Source organism: Triticum dicoccoides, chromosome 6B (genome assembly GCF_002162155.2).
Source record: "Triticum dicoccoides isolate Atlit2015 ecotype Zavitan chromosome 6B, WEW_v2.0, whole genome shotgun sequence".
Classification (NCBI taxonomy): Eukaryota; Viridiplantae; Streptophyta; class Magnoliopsida; order Poales; family Poaceae; genus Triticum; species Triticum dicoccoides.
The window spans coordinates 69893730-69901090 of NC_041391.1; positions in this window are offsets into that span (position 1 = coordinate 69893730).

A 7361-nucleotide genomic window follows, 5' to 3' on the forward strand; every position below is an offset into this window, starting at 1 on the left:
TCATATTAGACCACCAGAGTCTCTCTCAAATGTCTTGGTACATCTTGGTGCTACCGGGATGAATAGACAAAGGCGTATCATGAGCTTCTTTCATAACTTCCTTAGTCATATCCAGGTTTTTGTCCTTACACGGCCCCACTAGGCGGCCTTTGAAGTACAAAGTGCCATCATCAGCAACAGTGAAGAATGAGGGCTTTCCTTCTGCGAGGTAGAGTTTAATCTTTTCAACTTGAGAGTCATATCCCTGCATTCTCTTGATGGAGTGCAAGAGATCTGGTTCAACAACCAGGGTATTGAGGGAACGCTGGGGAACAACACGGAGGTTCATCTTGCGGAATTCTGGAGGAGGGGGTGCGAGTGCACCAGGAGGAACAATATGGAGGTTCAACTTCCTGAATTCTTCAACAAGCGAGGGCTGGACTTTTCGAACGTCGAGGTGATTGCAATATGACTTGCGGCTCAAAGCATCAGCCATTACATTAGCCTTGCCTGGTGTATAAGAAATTCCCAAGTCAAAGTCTGCTACGGTCTCCATCCATCTCTGTTGACGGAGGTTCAGGTGTGGCTGTGTAAACATATACTTCAGACTTTGGTGGTCGGTGAAGATCTCTCAACGATTACCAAGAAGGTAATGTCGCCACTATTTTAGTGCATGTATGACAGCAGCAAGCTCGAGGTCATGAACTGGGTAGTTCTCTTCATGAGGGTGCAATTGTTGAGAGGCATAAGCAATCACTCTGCGCTCTTGCATTTGGACACCGCCTAATCCTTGATGTGAAGCGTCGCAGTAAATGATGAAGTCCTTCTTAGTATCAGGTGGAGCAAGCACTGGGGCAGAAATCAGCTTGTCTTTGAGTGCCTGGAAACTTTCCTGACACTTTTCTATCCAATCAAACTTGATGCCCTTGTGAAGCAGACCAGTCAGGGGCTTGGCAATCTTGGAGAAGTTCTCGACAAATCGACAGCAATAGCTGGCGAGTCTGAGAAAATATCTGACTTGCTTGACATTCTTCGGAGGAGTCCAATCAAGAATAGCCTGAACTCGCTTGGGGTTGATGGCAATACCATCCTTCACTACAAAAAAATACACTTCCATGATGATACGTGTTTGTCACAGTAGGTCGCGTTTTTTGTCATGCATGTACATCCATGACGATTTTATGACATAATCAAGATAGTCATACCTGTGCTGTCGTAGAAGTGTTCCATGACATTACCAAAATTATCATCACGGAAGTGTCCACTTCCATGACGATAAATCGCGCGTCACAGAAGTGCTTTCGTCAAGGGTGACCGACACGTGGCATCCACCATAACAGAACACCGTTAAGCTATCGGGTCGGGTTTTGGATTCGATAACCCGTTAACAGCCCCGGCCAATGGGGATATTCCACATGTAAAATCATCATTGGCTGGAGGAAACACGTGTCGGCTCATCGTTGGGACAGATATCATCCACTCATTGGACGGAAGGCGCCTATGATACATTGACACATGGCACGGCCCAACAGAGGCCCATTCCTGTGAAAAGTCGGCCCGTTTGACTTGGTCAAAAGGTGGCGGGCTGGCCCATGGAAAGCCCGTTAACGGCCTGTTCGCATATAGCCCATTTAGAACCCGCTAACTCAAGGCCTGTTACGCCCTATCCGAATTAGGCCCAGTAGCGTTATCTGGGCCATCCAATATGATTCCAGCCCGTTTTTACTTCTGGCGCATGTATGGCCCATGATGTCTTTCGGCCCATATGAGGCCCTATGTAACTCTTGGCCTATTAACGGCCCATGGTGAAACTGGCCCGTAATGAACAGTGTATCACTTTACACCCATTAACGGCCCGTGGTGAAACTGGCCCGTAATGAGCAGTGTATCACTTTATACCCATTAACGGCTTGTTATTCCGTTAGGCCGTTTCCAGCCCATGTTATCTTTCGGCCTTCTCAGAGCCCATTTATTCTTGGGCTCATTTCCAGCATTTGTTTACTTACGGCCCGTTACTGTCATTTTCTGCTTGTGGGCCAAATTTAGCCCGTGGTTACAGTCGGCCTGTTTGTGGCTCTACGTTGGGTCGCTTTCATAGCGTCATCAAATACGGCCTATTAACGATGGCCCGTTATGGTTGGCCCATGAACGGACGATTCCAACTCTAGCCCGTTTACGGCCATATAGCGGTCTGTTTGGCCCATGTTTGGCCAATCGATCATACAACCTGTATAAGGCCCATTGATGATACGGCCCACAGAAGGCCCATTGTTTCTATGGCCCGTATAAGGCCCATTGATGATACGGCCCACAGAAGGCCCATTGTTTCTATGGCCCGTAGAAGGCCCATTGTTTCTACGGCCCGTAGAAGGCCCATCGTTTCTACGGCCAGTAGGAGGCCCAGTGTCACTACAGTAAATATTAGCCCATGGTTAATTCGGCCTAGTTTTAAAAAATAGGTTATTGCAGCCACTAGCAAACCGCGGAAAAGGAACTACAATGACTATAAGAAAACAAATAAACAAGACAACAAGGAAATAAATAAGCAAGCAACTAATGCTAGGCTATGATGGCTATTACACATATTACATCCACTGGGCATCAAAGTTCGCCACTAGTGCAAATATAGGGAGCAAAGAAGCATATCATATACACTGGTTGTCAAAGTCGGCGACCAGCGCAAATAAATGCCGCAGCAAAACAAATCCAGAACTGAAACCACTTCAGAAGATCTCAAGAAACAATATCCTGGGTACCCATAATGCTGGCAAGATGCTTAGCAAGCTTATTAACTTTCTCTTGTTTGGCGCTTAAATCCTCCAGTGCTTGCTGTTGCACCAGAAAATATGCATCTGAATTCTGCAGGGACTTCCTCAGTCCTTCAGCTTCCTGTGGCAGCATATCTGATCGATGTATTTCAACTTGAAGTTGAGACTCAAGAAGACGAACTGATTCAGGCAGCGAGTTTGAAGAGCTTGTGCCAGCAGTAGTGGCCAGTAACTCGAACACTACATCAAGACATGACTTTTGGGTTCCCTCACTGTCGTCAAGATAGTTTTTATCAGCTTTCTTGGAGACCAACAGAGATGTCTCACTATCTTGAACCTTATCTGCATTACTTCCTTTACCATTGGATAACGCGGTACTGTTCTCCAATATTTTGTCCGCATTCTAAAAGAGAAACAAGCAGACACATCACATGTTTACCATGTTGTATATGAAACTCATTTTGGTAAATGAGTTCAGTAGTAAAGTGGACAGGATAACAGCATGAAACAAACATATATCTATGTACCATGGTCACTTTATGGTCTATATCATTCTAGTTTTGTTGCCAAATCAAGATAGGGACACAGTTCAAATAATATTTGTTCAAGACAAAGCAGAATAGACAAAATATAAGTGTGGGTAACTATAGAGCAATAACAACACTTGTGATGTGCATGACATGAGAACATAACTGTTTATTCAATTGAAACTGAAATCAACATAGAGCAGGTTACAACAGCAAACCAGTTAAAGAAATAGGTTTAAAACATACCTGTTGCGCCATTGGAGTTTCAGTTCCATCCTTCAAATTTGAAAATAGTTGGTATGAGTAAATATAGTAATGCAAGAGCAAAGGAGTATGAACCATAGCTATAGAACCTGACCTGAGAACAAATCTTCTTCTCCTTTAAGCGTTGAGTTGGGATTCGGAGTGGTGGTCCTCGTGCTTTGGGCACTGCAGTTCCCTTACTAACTGCCCGTGTTTGGGTGCTCTGTGGTGGAGACGGCGCTGTGTCAACTGGAACTGGGTTACTATCTGCCGGGGTCGGGGTTAGAAGGGGTGTAGCTGGTTCTCTGTCCAACTGGGTAGGGGTACAATCTGCGAGAGTCTGGGTTATGTGTGGTGGATCTGGTCCTTGGGCAAGTACAACCGTGGTTCTATCTGCATCAACTGGTATCACTATCTTTTCTGAAGACCGTGTTGTTACTCCCTTATATACTGCCATCACGCTCTCCAATTCAAGTGGCTGATAAACAAGAAAATAATTGAAAGTATAGACATTGTATGATAGACAGGTGCAATGGATAGTGGGGAATAAAAGAGGTCATGAAATAATTCATATTTATGTTGTCTAACCAAATAGGATAGCATGACACAATTTCACATATATGATGGCTAACTAAACAGGATAGCATGACACAATTTTACATTATGATGGCTAACTAAAAAAGATGGAAAACATAGTTCAAAATATGAGACTATGTAAACAGGATGACATGACATAACTATATAATGTGTTTATTAAATAGGTTGGCATGCCATAATTCACATACATTCACGGATAGAATGCCAAAATTCAAAATATGATGACTGTAAACACTAAATAGGATGAGATGATATAACTATATGATGTCTTTATTAAATGGGTTGCCATGCCATAATTCAGATAGATGATGTGTATGTACTATGCAAACATGATGGCATGATATAATTCAAATATATGATTTATATAGTAAGCAAGTAAGCAGATGGCAATCCATATATGATGTAAAACCTAAGCAATGCAAGACAACATGCATGACATGGGTAGTATAACCCTGCCAAGTTTGAGCATAGACCTTAGGGGGGAAATAGGACTGGTCATCAGTCTCTGAATCCTCCTCTGAGGAGCTCTCTGTAATCAACAAGATGTCTGCTTCAACAGGTAGCATTGTCTGCTCTGAATACCTTGTTTTCACTCCAGATACTTCCATCACCACTTCAAATGGCTGATGCACAGGAAGAGTAGTTGAATATACAAACATTGTCGACAAATGGAACACGTAATACAAAAAAATGATAGCATGATATAATTCACATACATGATGATTGGCTAAACAGCATGGCATTGCATAATTCACATATATAATGCCTTTGCAACAAGATAGCATTGTATAATTCACATATATAATGTCTTGCAACAAGATGGCAATGCATAATTCACATATATGGTAATTAGACACTAAACAGGTGGCATTCACACAAAGCATGTCTAAACTAATCAAATGACATAGCAATGCGAGACACCATACGCACGATATGAGCAACATAACCCTGCCAAGTTAGAGCATACACCTCAGGGGGGGATAGGACTGGTCATCTGTCTCTGAATCCTCCTCTGAGGAGCTATCCATAACCAGCAAGATATGCACTTCGTCAGATAGCATAGTCTGCTCTAAAGACCTTGTTTTCACTCTAGAATTTGCCATCACCGTATCAAATGGCCGATGCATACGAAGAGCAGTTGAATGTACTAACATTGTTGACAAATGTAATATGTAACGGAAAAAGGATGGCCTGATATAATTTACATATAAGATGACTAGCTAAGCAGGATGGCATTGCAAAATTCACATATATGATGCCTGGCTAAACAAGATGGCGTTGCATAATTCACATAAACGATGAATAAACTAAACAGATGGCATTCACACAAAGGATGTCTAAAGTAAGCAGATGACATATTTGATGTATAAAGTAAGCAATGCAAGACACCATATGCATGATATAACCAACATCAGCATGCCAAGTTAGAGCGAAGATATCTTCATCTCGATTACAATCCGAAATGTGTGGAGGGGGGGGGCTGCCTTTGCGCCTACCATATGGAGCGATGTCTGCATGAAATTTTATTGCCACGCAAGGCTCGTCTCTTTTGCTCTACATGTTCAGTTCCATTGTTTACAATAACTGACATGCATAGGAATAAAACATAGTGAGATTATGTAAGGAGTGCATGCAGAAATCCAGAGTGATGGTAGCAACCTGTGGATAGACCCAAAACCAATAATAGCAGGTAGATAATGGCTTCAATTAAAAAATACAGATAATGGCTTCTTTAATGTTTGTTTCCCACCCAACATGAACATCATAGTAGACACCGGAGATTAACCAGATAGTAGATACATACTATTGATAGCGGCCCCGATATGTACCCCACAACCATTTAAAAACTCAAGTTTGACCATTAGTTTGGAACTGACTCAGAGTCTAATCGGTGAACAGGATGATAAAGTAGCATGTAATATTAAGCGATTCATAACGTAAGCACACAAGAAAGAGTGCAACCTCTCTTGCGAACCCGTGTAGTCCTCAAGGTCATCTACTCGGTTGATGATGGTAATGTAGTTTTCATGGCTACCAGTGGCGGGGAAGAAGATCTAAGGCGGCGAAAGAAAGTCTGGAGGCCGGATCCCTGCTGTGCTGGACCCTTCTGTCATTGGAGCAGCTGAGCTGGGGTGGACGATGGCGCAGTAGGAGCGGGACAAACCACGCAAGGTTTTCTTTGACAACTATCTGTAAGAGAAGTAATTCTGTAAGGGCTCGTTTGAAGTGGAGGATTCCAACAATGAAGGGATAGGAAATAGACAGTAATAGGATAGGAATGCACGTGCAAAACAAAGAATTTAAAAACACAGGATTTCTGCCAATCTGGGTGTTTGATTCACAGCAATTGGAAGATCACAGGATGCAAAGAAGCATGGTGAGATTAAGTCAAACCACAAGAAAATGTATGGTTATAATGCTATTATGCTACTATCTCTTAGTCTTGTGCTTCATGAATTGGAATTTGAAAAGGAGGACAAGTGAAAATGAAAATTCCTATGTTTTTTCTTTCAAGGAGACACTAAAGGAACAAATCCGTGTGCTCAGTGGACAATATATATAACATGTAGAGTAAAAAAGAGATGCAACACGTGTACAACCTCTTTGGCGAACCCATGTCGATCTCAGCGTGATTGGGTTGGCTGGTGAGGATGCTCCAGCTGACTTTGCTTTCAGAGGAGGGGAAGAAGATCTTAGGCGTCTAGAGATGGAGCCCAAGGTACTGCTCCACTGTGATGGAGGGTTTCGTCATTGGAGTAGCTCCGGTGAGTTGTACGACGCCGAGGCTGAAACAGGACAAGAGAGACAACGAACAACGTTAACCTGAGTGGAATTCTAATAGCATCTCCAATACATGACGTAAAATACATAACCACAAAGTGCTAGATGTAAAATACATCAGCCGCTCATCTCTGGACTTAACTGTCTAAACTGAATTTAACTGCCGAAACTGAACTTAACTGTCGAAACTGAACTTAACTGTTGAAACTGAATTTTGCTGTCGAAACTGAATTTTGCTGTCGAAACTGAATGCACTAGCAAGGTGAGGCTACACGTCGGTCGACTGACTTTTTCATCTCTGGTCAGTCGATTTTGCAGCTGTTGGATACGAAATCAAGGGCCTGCGGTTCATCTTCAACCTCCACCCCCCTGAGCCGCCAGCCACCATCGGCCAAACAGCAGCCCCCCGCCGCCCGCGGCCGGCGGTGCGCCGCCCCGCCTGCCCTGAAAACACTCCCCACCGCCG